The sequence below is a fragment of the Chiloscyllium punctatum genome, chromosome 28 (assembly GCF_047496795.1).
Source record: "Chiloscyllium punctatum isolate Juve2018m chromosome 28, sChiPun1.3, whole genome shotgun sequence".
In the NCBI taxonomy this organism is placed as follows: Eukaryota; Metazoa; Chordata; class Chondrichthyes; order Orectolobiformes; family Hemiscylliidae; genus Chiloscyllium; species Chiloscyllium punctatum.
Window position 1 is genome coordinate 72,797,931 of NC_092766.1, and position 12,684 is coordinate 72,810,614.

Consider the following 12,684-nt stretch of genomic DNA (forward strand, 5'->3'; position numbering starts at 1 on the left):
TAACAGAAGGCAGAGAGAGAATTTCTAGAAGCAGGGCACTCATCCGCGGATTCCATCAATAAACAGATTCATCTGGACCCAGTCTGTAACCCCAAAAACCGGAAGGAGCGGGAATGAAACCAAATCAATTCCAACTGCCCCAGGACAGCAGCGCTTCACAACAGACTCTGCAGCCCTGAGGATGTCACCCAGAAATGTGAGGAAAATGCTGCAAACCATCTTCCCAGCTCCGCCAAACACGCTGCAGTATGTTTGGAAGCACGGTTTGGAATTGTCTCGCTGCCGTTTGTGTGAGCAGTACATGACATAGACGAATCGCACTCCCTCAAGGTCAGCATGCCAGTGTGTCTGCCAATGGTTCCGCCTTTTCTGTTTTGCTTCTGTTCCACGCTAAGAGCTGTCAGTTTTTGGATTCGCTGGAGTGCTGAGGGGGTAACACAATTTGTGTGGTATTTTTCTTCAGCCAAACTCCACTCTCCCGGAAAAATAGCCAAACGCGCTGAGTAACAAATAGCAAGCGTTTTTTTTTATCAAATGGTCTATTCAAGCTGGTGTCAGCTTTTGGAGCGTCTCAGAGTTGCCAAGCACGGAAACAGACCCTGCTATCTAACTTGCCACTGCTAAACAGATAACCGAAATTAATCTAACCAATATTTGCCAAAATTTGTCCCTTATCTCTCCGAACCCTTTCAGCTGCCTTTGAAATGTTGTGAGCGCACCAGTCTCTGCCCCTAAATATGACAATTCATTCTGTACACACGGAAATGTCTGTGTTCAAAACAAGTGTCCCTCACATCCCCTTTAAATATTACTGTTCTCACATTAAACCAATGTTATCTCGCATTGAACTCAAGTACCTTGTGAAAAATTACTCCCTGACTCTTTTCTCTGTCCGTCTCCCTCATGTCCTTATAAAATTCTGTAAGGCCATTCCTCAGCCCTGAAGCTCCTGGGAAAACTGCCGAAGCCAATTCAGCTTCGTGCTATTGTCCAAACAGTGCAAACCTTGCAAACCTTTTCAAATACTTTCGAAATTGTTCCACGTTCGTTACTGAATGCGCGATCTGTCAGTGCCTGAAGTGAAGCGATGCTGAAACGCTAGTAATGAGATTTTGGCGGTCTGCGCCTCTGTGGTACTGTGGCCGAGTGGTCTAAGGCGCTGGATTTAAGCTCCAGTCTCTAACGAGTCGTGGGTTCGGATCCCACCGCTACCAGCGGTTGCTCCACTACAAACAGCTGAACAAAGCAGAACCTCTGTAGGCTGTCTGCGTTTTCGTTGTTGTGTTTGCCGCTGCTCAGGTCAACTGAGTCTGAAAACAGTGTGAGTCCTTGCTGTCGGACTCTCCTCAACCCCTCTGCTTTCGGACATCTGCATGGCCAGTTTCTGTGTATCAAATTATCACTGCATTTGGCTGGAAGCTTGGTGGTTCGAGCCCGCCCTTAGCACCGAACCACAATTATTTCAGTCCAAGCATTGAGACCACAAGAACTCACCCGAGTCTGCAGCTGGATGTGGCCCCAATCTCTCCAAGGCCCCGCTGCCAACAGAAAGCGGCTACTGCAGCTTCAATCAGCGGCTTCCTGCTCAGCCCTGGGACACAGCACCTGGAAAATCCTTCCCCAGGAACGGCTCTTCCCGTGTGAAAGGGACAACCATTCCACTTTAAATTGGACACGGCTTCAGAGGATTGTTCCTGTTCTTCGAACGTTTCATAAACAAAACTCCTGTCTCGCAAATAAGGAGGGGGAAAAGTTGTTGGCAGGAAGAATAGAGAAAGTGTTGACTGTGAGGACTCTGTCTCGTCAGCAGATAGGATTCCATCTTATGGGCAAGTGGAGACAGCTTTCACTCAGAAACCGAGGTGTGATCAAACACAGTCGGATCGACGTGTCCAAACCAACCCCTACACTGGGTTGCAATACTGCAAGTGGAGCAGAGAGCTGGATTTCTTTAAAGGAGGGAAAGGGCCCATCGTGAGGCTGGAACCTACGGCCCTGAGATGAAGCATCTTATGCTCTACCGACTAAAGTAGCTGGGCCTGGCTCACGATTGATGAGTGTGTGATTTCATACTGAGCATATTTCACCCGGCATTGCAATTTGCAAGGATCCAGTTCATTCCTCCCAATCACAAATGTCATCATTCACACTTTCCATTTCTCAGCTATTATTCCTTCAGAACATTATTATCTATTTAACACTTGTCTCTGGATTTAAGACTCAATATAAATATTTTCATATTTTTATCCTCATCTTTATGTCTCTGGAGTGATTCCCAGTCTCTCTGGCAGACGGTAAATCAATTGGGAAATTCCCGAAGGAAACCCAATCATTCCAGTTTCGAGTGTAAGGAATCCTATCTGCTGACGAGACAGAGTCCTCACAGTCAACACTTTCTCTATTCTTCCTGCCAACAACTTTTCCCACTTCTTATTTGCGAGACAGGAGTTTTGTTTATGAAACGTTCCAAGCACAGGAACAATCCTCTGAAGCCGTGTCCAATTTAAAGTGGAATGGTTGTCCCTTTCACACGGGAAGAGCCGTTCCTGGGGAAGGATTTTCCATGTGCTGTGTCCCAGGGCTGAGCAGGAAGCCGCTGATTGAAGCTGCAGTAGCCGCTTTCTGTTGGCAGCGGGGCCTTGGAGAGATTGGGGCCACATCCAGCTGCAGACTCGGGTGGGTTCTCGTGGTTGCAGTGTCGGGACATGGTTGGTCTCAATGCTTGAACTGAAATAATTGAGGCTCGGTGCAAAGGTCGGGCTCGAACCACCAAACTTTCAGACAAATGAGCTGACTATTTGAGACACAGAAACTGGCCATGCAGATCTCCGAAAGCAGAGGGGTTGAGGAGAGTCCGACAGCAAGGACTCACACTGTTTTCAGAGTCAGTCCGGAGCAGCTGCAAACACATAGGGCGTGGTCAGCTTCTGCTTATGTTCAACTGGGCAGTAGAACATCAGTTATCTTGGTAGCGGTGGGATTCGAACCCACGACTCGATAGAGACTGGAGCTTAAATCCAGCGCCTGGCACCACTCGGCCACGCAACCTTACAGATTACAGAAACAGAATGTCAAAATTGTCATTACTAGTGTTTCAGCATCGCTTCACTTCAGGCACTAACAGATCGCGCATTGAATAATGAACGTGGTGCAATTTCGAAAGTATTTGAAAGGGTTTCCAAGGTTTGCACTGTTTGGACAATAGCACGAAGCTGAATAGACTTCGACAGTTTTCCCTGGAGCTTCAGGGCTGAGGAATGGCCTTACAGAATTTTATAAAGTCATGAGGCAGACGGACAGAGAAAAGAGTCAGGGAGTAATTTTTCACAAGGCACATGAGTTCAAAGCGAGATAACATTGGTTAAATGTGAGAACAGTAATATTTAAAGGGGATGTGAGGGACAGTTGTTTTACACACAGCCATTTCCGTGTGTACAGAATGAATTGTCATATTTAATGTCAGAGACTGGTGCGCTCACAACATTTCAAAGACAACTGAAAGGATTCGGAGAGATAAGGGACAAAATTTGGCAAATATTGGTTAGATTAATTTCGGTTATCTGTTTAGCAGTGGCAAGTTAGATAGCAGGGTCTGTTTCCGTGCTTGGCAACTCTGAGACGCTCCAGAAGCTGACACCAGCTTGAATAGACCATTTGCTAAAAAACGCGTGCTGTTTGTTACTCAATTAGAGCGTTTGGCTATTTTTCCTGGAGGGTGGATTTTGGCCTGAAGAAAAATACCACACAAATTGTGTTAACCCCTCAGCACTCCAGCGAATCCAAAAACTGACAGCTCTTAGCGTGGAACAGAAGCATAACAGAAAAGGCGGACCCATTGCCAGACACACTGGCATGCTGACTTTGAGGGAGTGCGCGTCATCTATGTCATGTACTGCAGCGAGACAATTCCAAACCGTGCTTCCAAACTTACTGCAGCTTTAATGCATTGTAAAGTCCCAGAAAGTGCTCAAGTAACTTACAACAAAACAGAACAACAATGAACCATGAGAAGTGAAGATGACCAATTCCATTCTTGATTAAATTGGGTCAACAATGCGCTGGTCCCTCCATCTGATGGAGAGGACCAATCCCCAGCCTCCCTGACCAGGACAGGAATGAAGGAAACCAGAGAGCTAGAACAACGTTTCACACCGTGATTGCCCACCGTTTCACCACAGCAACAAAAACCAGCGAACAGATTCAGTGTAGGATCTGGTTTCACATCAGCAATGAAATATCAATCCCCACTCACTTTCAGGGAAAACGGTGCCCACCGTAAATTGTCTGGAATAGACAATAGACAATAGATGCAGGAGTAGGCCATTCTGCCCTTCGAGCCTGCACCGCCATTCAATATGATCATGGCTGATCATTCCTAATCAGTATCCTGTTCCAGCCTTATCTCCATACCCCTTGACTCCACTATCTTTAAGAGCTCTATCCAATTCTTTCTTAAAAGAATCCAGAGACTGGGCCTCCACTGCCCTCTGGGGCAGAGCATTCCACACAGCCACCACTCTCTCCTCATCTCTGTCCTAAATGGTCTACCCCGTATTTTTAAGTTGTGTCCTCTGGTTCGGCACTCCCCCATCAACGGAAATATGTTCCCTCCTGCCAGAGTGTCCAGTCCTTTCATAATCCTATACGTTTCAATCAGATCCCCTCTCAGTCTTCTAAACTCAAGGGGACACAAGCCCAGTTGCTTCAGTCTTTCCGTGTAAGGCAATCCTGCCATTCCAGGAATTGACCTCGTGAACCTACGCTGCACTCCATCAATAGCCAGAATGTCTTTCCTCAAATTTGGAGACCAGAACTGTACACAGTACTCCAGGTGTGGTCTCACCAGGGCCCTGTACAGCTGCAGAAGCACCTCTTTGCTTCTATACTCAATCCCTCTTGTTATGAAGGCCAGCATGCTATTAGCCTTCTTCACGACCTGCTGTACCTGCATGCTTGCCTTCATTGACTGGTGGACAAGAACACCCAGATCTCTTTGAACAGCCCCTTTACCTAATTTGATACCATTGAGGTAGTAATCTGCCTTCCTGTTCTTGCCACCAAAGTGGATAAACAGACATTTATCCACATTAAACTGCATCTGCCATGCATCTGCCCACACACCTAACTTGTCCAGGTCACCCTGTAATCCCCTAACATCCTCATCACATTTCACCCTACCACCTAGCTTTGTGTCATCAGCAAATTTGCTAATGTTATTGCTGATACCATCTTCTATATCATTTACATATATTGTAAAAAGCTGCGGTCCCAGCACGGATCCCTGCGGTATCCCACTGGTCACTGCCTGCCATTCCGAAATGGAGCCGTTAATCACTACCCTTTGTTTCCTATTAGCCAACCAATTCTCTATCCAATCTAGTACTTTGCCCCCAATCCCGTGCGCCCTAATTTTACTCACTAACCTCTTGTGTGGGACTTTATCAAAAGCTTTCTGAAAGTCCAGGTACACTACATCCACTGGATCTCCCTCGTCCATCTTCCGAGTTACATCCTCAAAAAATTCAAGAAGATTAGTCAAGCATGATTTCCCCTTCATAAATCCATGCTGACTCTGTCCTATCCTGTTACTATTATCCAGATGTGCCGTAATTTCATCCTTTATAATAGACTCCAGCATCTTTCCCACCACTGAGGTCAGACTAACTGGTCTATAATTTCCTGCTTTCTCCCGCCCACCCTTCTTAAAAAGTGGCACAACATTAGCCGCCCTCCAATCCTCAGGAACCAACCCCGATTCTATTGAACTCTGGAAAATAATCACCAGCGCATCCACGATTTCCCGAGCCACCTCCTTCAGTACCCTGGGATGCAGGCCATCAGGTCCCGGAGACTTATCAACCTTCAGACCTAACAGTCTCTCCAACACCAAATCCTGGCAAATAGAAATTCCCTTAAGTTCAGGTCCTTCAGCCACTGTTACCTCAGGGAGATTGCTTGTGTCTTCTCCAGTGAACACAGATCTGAAGTACCCATTTAATTCCTCTGCCATTTCTTCGTTCCCAGTTATATATTCCCCTGCTTCTGTCTTCAAGGGCCCAATTTTTGTCCTAACTATTTTTTTGCCTTGGACATACCTAAAAAAGCTTTTACTATCCTCCTTTATATTCTTGGCCAGTTTACCTTCGTACCTCATTTTTTTCTCTGCGTATTTCCTTCTTACTAATCCTCTGTTGTTCTTTAAAAGCTTCCCAGTCCTCCGTTTTCCCGCTTATCCTCGCTAAGTTCTACTTTTTCTCTTTTAACCTTATATGTTTCTTTACTTCCCTTGTCAGCCACGGCCGCCCATGTCTCCTCCTGGGATCTTTCTTCCTTTTAGGAATGAACTGATCCTGCATCTTCTGCATTATACACAGAAATATCCGCTATTGTTCCTCCACGGTCTTCCCTGTTAAGGTATTGAACTTTGGCCAGTTGCTCCCTCATAGCTCCATATTTCCCTTTATTCAACTGAAATATTGTCACTTCAGATTGTACCCACTCCCTCTCAAATTGCAGATTGAAGCTTATTGTATTATGGTCACTACTTCCCAATGGCTCCTTCACTTCGAGGTCACTGACCAATTCTGGTTCGTTACACAATACCAGATCCAGAATCGCCTTATCCCTGGTCGGCTCCAGCACCAGCTGCTCTAAAAATCCATCTCTGAGGCACTCCACAAAGTCTCTTTCTTGAAGCCCGATACCATCCTGATTCTCCCAGTCTACCTGCATGTTAAAATCCCCCATAACAACTGTAGTAACATCTTTGCGACAAGCCAATTTCAGCTCCTGATTCAACTTACCTCCAACATCCAGACTACTGTTTGGGGGCCTGTAGATGACTCCCATGAGGGTCTTTTTACCCTTAGTGTTTCGAAGCCCTATCCACACTGACTCTACATCCCCTTACTCTAGGTCCGCCCGCGCAAGGGACTGAATATCTTCCCTTACCAACAAGGCCACCCCACCCCCTCTGCCCGTCAGTCTATCCTTACGATAACACGTGTAGCCTTGAATATTCATTTCCCAGGCACTGTCCCCATGAAGCCACGTCTCAGTTATCCCCACAATATCGTATCTGCCAATTTCCAAAAGAGCCTCAAGCTCATCCACCTTGTGTCTAATGCTTCGTGCATTCATATATAGAATTTTTAATTTGTTACTGCTCTCACCCTTCCCCTCAACCCTTATTTCACTCAACTTTACAGCATGATACCTTTTCCAGTTTTCTGCCTACTTGATACAGTTGTCTTTCTTGACTTCTCTTGTTCTAACTACCCCTTCAATTTCCTTTTTAAGCATCCAGCTTGTCCCCTCCCCCCCGCTACTTAGTTTAAATGTAGCGGTGTTGCAGCAGAAAACCTGCCTGCCAGAATGCCGATCCCTGTTCTTTTAAGGTGCAAGCCGTCTCTCTTGTAGAATTTATGGTTACCATAAAATATACCCCAGTGATCCAAGAACTTGAAACCTTGCTTCCTGCACCAGTTCCCCAACCACACGTTCACGTCCATTATCTCCCGGTTTCTGGCCACACTAGCCCGAGGAACTGGAAGCAAACTGGAGATAACCACCTTGGACGTCCTGCCTTTTAGCCTTCTTCCTAGTTCTGCGAAGTCTCGCTGTAGTATGTTCCTCCTCTTCTTCCCGACATCATTTGTGCCGACGTGTACCACCACCTCGGGCACTTCAACCTCGTCCTTGAGGATGTCCTGCACTCTGTCCGCGATGTCTTTCACTCTAGCACCAGGAAGGCAACACACCATCCTTAAATCCCGTCTGCTGCCACAAAAACCCCGGTCAGTTCCTCTCACGATGGAGTCCCCTATTACCATGGCTCTATGCGATGTCCGACTCTTCCGCTCTGCTTCTGCGGCAACTTTTGATTGACAAACATAGCCGCCTTGCGAACTGGCAGTGTCATCAGACTCTACTGTTTCCAAAAGCTTCAACTTGTTCCTGACAGGAACTTCTCCCGGCGTCTCTTGCACCTGTCTCCTCTCTGCCTTCCTCATCGTCTGCACTCTTCTGCTCTCTTCTGGCATGATTGGTGTAATAACATCACTGAAGGTCTTGTCCAGAAAGATCTCGTTCTCTCGGATGAGCCTAAGGTCTTCGAGTTCTTTCGTCAGTGCTGCAATATGCTCGGTCAATTGCTGAATGTGCACACACTTTCCACACATATACGAGCCAGACACACCAGAGTCGTTGACCTGCCACATCAAACACGTAGCGCACTGAACCAGCTGAGCAATCATGTCTTCACCCTCTTCAACTGTGGCGTAATCTCTTTACTCAACCTCCTTATCAAGATTCCTGAGCTGAAGCCTAACTCTTCGATCTAAACTTCCCTAGACCCTCTTCCTATGGCAGGTCTGTGGACTCTTAATTAAGGTTAGAGGAGGGGGGAGGGAGGGAGTCCCTACTTTGTAGGACCTGGGGTTTAGAACACACCCACTCTCATAACAATCACTTACCTTCCCGACCGGCTTTGCGCTCCGTCTGAACTTCCGCCCAGCTCCCGCCGCTCTCTTTCCATTACAAATATGTCCATCACAATCTTATTCTTTTCTGTAAAGTAAATTCATGACAGGGATGGTGTGACAGAGAAGTGATGTCCGTGGATATGTAATTCAGAGGCCCAGGTTACCGCACAAAATACACTGTTTTAAATCTTACCTTAGATATGTCAAAACTTAAATTCATATGACAGGAATTGGAAATAAACGATAATTTCACTAATATTACAATAACAGCACCAGCATTTCGTCAATACTTTTATCTATAGCACTGATATCCTTTGGTAAAGAAATCTAGCATTATTATTGGACTGTCTTAAGACTGACGTCAGACCCACAACAATGTGCTTGGCTCTATACTGTCAGAAGGAATGACCTCACAGTAAAGGACACTTAGTGAAGTCAATAAATTCTGCCCTTACCAACGATGCAGACATCCCATGTCATAACAATATTGAAGTTTATATAAAACAAAGAATGATGCAAGAGATCAGAAACAAGAAAACACGAACGAGAAGCTGCCGCAGTAACTGTTCAGATTTGGCACCCGTGGGTCGAGGGCAAAATAGAATTGACATTTCGAGTCCGCTGACCTACCATCATAACTGAACACAGCTTGAAAATATGGTGATTGATGCTGGTGACAGGGATGTCTATGATGAAGGGGATAAGGAGTGAGTTGAATAGACAGAGAAACGAGAGATAAAAGAAAATAAGCAAAAAACGGGATTGAAGATGATCAGCTGGAATGGAAATTAAAAAACGAGGTTAATCTTATTTATTTTTTCTCCTGTTCCCATATTACTGAAAATCATGCCCATGTAGGGTATAAATCAAGGTTCCTGTTTAAAGTGAGTTATGTCAATTTGTCTGTCTTCCCTGAATGTGATCATCCTCCTTTATTCATTAATGGGATGCTGGGCCAGTATTTAATTCCCTTTCATCATTGTCCTTGAGAAGTGTTGGTGAGCTGCCTTCCTGACCCACTGCTGTATGTGGGCTGTAAGTAGTCAGTGCTTAGTTTCGTTCGGTTTCATTTCTTTGATGTTTGTAGTGAGTAATGTAACTGAGCGGCTGGTTTGGCTATTTCAATGGGCAATTCAGAGCCAAATACATTGTGGAATTCACATGTCAGTCCGACCAGCTGAATGTGGTAAATTTCATTCCCTGAAGAACATTAACGTGTCAGGTAGGATTTTCTGATAATCGGCAATGGTTTCATAGCTTCATTTGATTTTATTGAATTCAAATGCCACCTTTTATCATGGTGGGATTCGAATCCAGGGTGGGGTCAGCACCCGGGTCCCCGGATTAATAAACTAGAGATACTACTGTTAGGACATCGACTTCCTGGCATCTCTGACCATCTCAAATGGCAATCGTGGTGTTAATGTTTGTGTGGCTGTACTTGAAACACAGCTGTTCGCAAGGCAAAAGAATGATTTGGTAAAACATACCATCCTTCTTCATTTTGAACTAATTGTAACGTTAAAGAATCAGAACGGCCGTTGGCGAAAATGAGCTGTGTTCCTTGGTCAGGAGTCACAAACAGAGTTCATACTAGGCAGCAAATAATCAACACAGTAAATTGTATACTGTCCTTCATTGCAAAACGATTCAAGATTTGGAGTGAAATACTTTCCTGTCATGCTCGAGTGTTGTTCAGAAGGTACTTGGGGCACTGTGTACAGATTATCTCTCCTTTATAAGGAACGATCACCTTTTCACAGAGAGCCAGTGTAAAGGCGTTTCACCAGAATAATTCGTGTGATGATGGGATCATGAGAAAACAGCGAAGGAAATAATCTGTATCACGACAAAAGAAAAAAAAAAGTGTTTGCATTAAACCTTGAGGGTAATGGACCAAAACTCATTATTTTCAAAACAAAACATTGATAGTGTTAAATAAAGTATGTATTTTCCCATAGGCAAATATTTTACTTAGATTTGATTACTTACAGTGTGGAAACAGGCCCTTCGGCCCAACAAGTCCACACCGACTCACAACCCACCCAGACCCATCCTCCTACATTTTCCCCTGTACCTAGCACCTTGGGCAACTTAGTAGGACCAATTCAAATAACCTGCACGTTTTTGGATTGTGGGAGGAAACCGGAGCACCTGGAGGAAACCCACGCTGTCACGGAGAGGATGTGCAAACTCCAAACACAGATATGCTGGAGGCGGGAACGGAACCCGCCTCGTGTGCTGTGAGGAAGCAGTGCTAACCAGTGTGCCACAGAGCCGCCCAGAGGTGCCGCCTATATAGGGAGAAAACGATTAGAAGAATGTGGGTAAAGTGTAGGGAAATGGGGTTAGCATGGATGAAGATTTAGGTCAGCATGGACCAGTTTGGGCTGAACGGCCTGTCTCCGTTATGTTAGACTCTACGATTCTATGATATTATACGTACCTGCGTGGGACCTTATGTTGGCTAAGCGAGAGCTCCAGGCTCTGAATGAACTGTCACTGTCTCAATGAGCAGTTGGTGTGTGATCCTGCACTAAACGTTATGTTTTCACAAACCTGTCAGCAGCCACACTCTGATAGAGTTCGCCATTCCCAGAAACTTCTGACCTCCATGGAGGACACTAGCCTACCTTCTGGGAGATGCCTCCTTGAGACCTGGCACAAACTGTCCGCAATCCCTCCTCACTGTTAGCAAATCATAGTGTCGTTAATATAACGCGTGTGCACCATTAACAATGGAGCCAGGAGGAACAACATCGGCCAGTCTGTCTGTGCAGTCTCTGCTTCATTTTTTTTGCAATGTTGGAGCATCAGTGATATCCTATACAGTCTGGACGGGCTGAATAGTTTCTTCTCTTTATGCATTAGTGTTTCGAGGGACAGAAAGTCCTCCTTCTGGTCTCAGGGAAAAAAGGTTCACGGACATTATTGGGCGACCCTTGGTTTCTGCGTACCAGCGTGATGTACTGACTGAGCTCATTATCTTCCTGTGTAATAGCAGGAAAGCAGGGGCATGGAAAAACACAGAAAGTCAGACAACATTGAGTTCTCCAATTTCAAATAACCTGCCTTCCAATCCCCCAACTCCATTCCCACCTCCTTCTCCTTCCTTCCATTCTAGCTACCCTTCTTTCAGATTCAGCTGGATTCAGTTCTCCCATCGTCCAACCCAGTGGTACCCCTTTAACCTGTGTTCATCTATCCCCACCTCACCACCCTGTCTCCTCCTCCCTCATCCTGCCTCTTTATCTGTAGCTCCCTTACCCCACTCCAGTCCTGAATATTTATCCCCAAGCAGTTAACTTCTCCACCTCCTGATGTTGCCTTGCTTGTTGCGTTCTTCCAGCCTTCTGCCTGGCTACTTCGCATTTCAACATTTGTCGATTTTTTTTTAATCGCTTCCAGTGTAATCGGCTGGAGAAAGCGAAAGGGACCGTGTCTGTTCTTATCCAATAGTTTTGATGGGCTGAATGGCTCTGTCAAATTTCCGTGAAAGCAGCTTAAGATGCTGCATGAGCTTCGTTTTTTTAACGAAGAAATGTGCAGGGTCTGGTCTCACTGTTGCATGAATGTTCCTGACAGTTTTACTGCATGAGCTTGAATGTTGTCCAGGTTTTGAAACTTTAGCTCCTGAGGAGGTGACACACTGTTCTGAACATTGTGTGATCTTCACTGAACATCCCCAGCTCTGAAGGTATGACGGAGGGAAAGACATTGATGAACGAGCTGCAGTTGTTTGTGCCGAGAAAGTTTCCCTGAGGCTCACCCACAGAGATATCCAGGGATTGAGAGGATTGGTCTCCACCAGTCACACTGTGTTCTGGATGATCCAGCCAATGGGGAGTTTACAACTGATTCCCATTAAGTTCAATTTTGTTCAGTCTCCTTGACACCTTGCTCAGTCAAATACCGCCGTGATGTCAGGGCCAGTCAATCTGACGCTGTGTTCATATCTATTGTTCATTTCAATAAGTCATGGTATATGTGTGGAGAGTGTTTCCTTCTCTCAGAGGGTAGTGAATGTTTGGGGCTCTCTATCCCAGACAGTTAGGGGGAGCTACATCATTGAAATGCTTGGAGCACGGCGTGGTGTTAACGAAAATTGACACATCAGGGAGTTGAATGCTACAAAGAATTGGGCATAAAAGAGAAATTGTGGCTGAGAGCGGATCAGCTGTGCCCTTACTGAAAGGAAGGG

The 12,684-nt window shown here is 45.6% G+C and overlaps 2 non-coding genes across 2 annotated transcripts; one reads left to right on the plus strand and one right to left on the minus strand.

Annotated features, from left to right (window-relative positions):
- Positions 1 to 1,132: 1,132 nt before the first annotated feature.
- On the plus strand, positions 1,133 to 1,214 carry trnal-uaa (transfer RNA leucine (anticodon UAA)). The gene has a single exon. It is a non-coding gene; the product is annotated as a tRNA-Leu (tRNA).
- A 1,752-nt stretch (positions 1,215 to 2,966) lies between these two features.
- trnal-uaa (transfer RNA leucine (anticodon UAA)) lies at positions 2,967 to 3,048 on the minus strand. Its single transcript has one exon. It is a non-coding gene; the product is annotated as a tRNA-Leu (tRNA).
- Between the last annotated feature and the right edge of the window lie 9,636 nt (positions 3,049 to 12,684).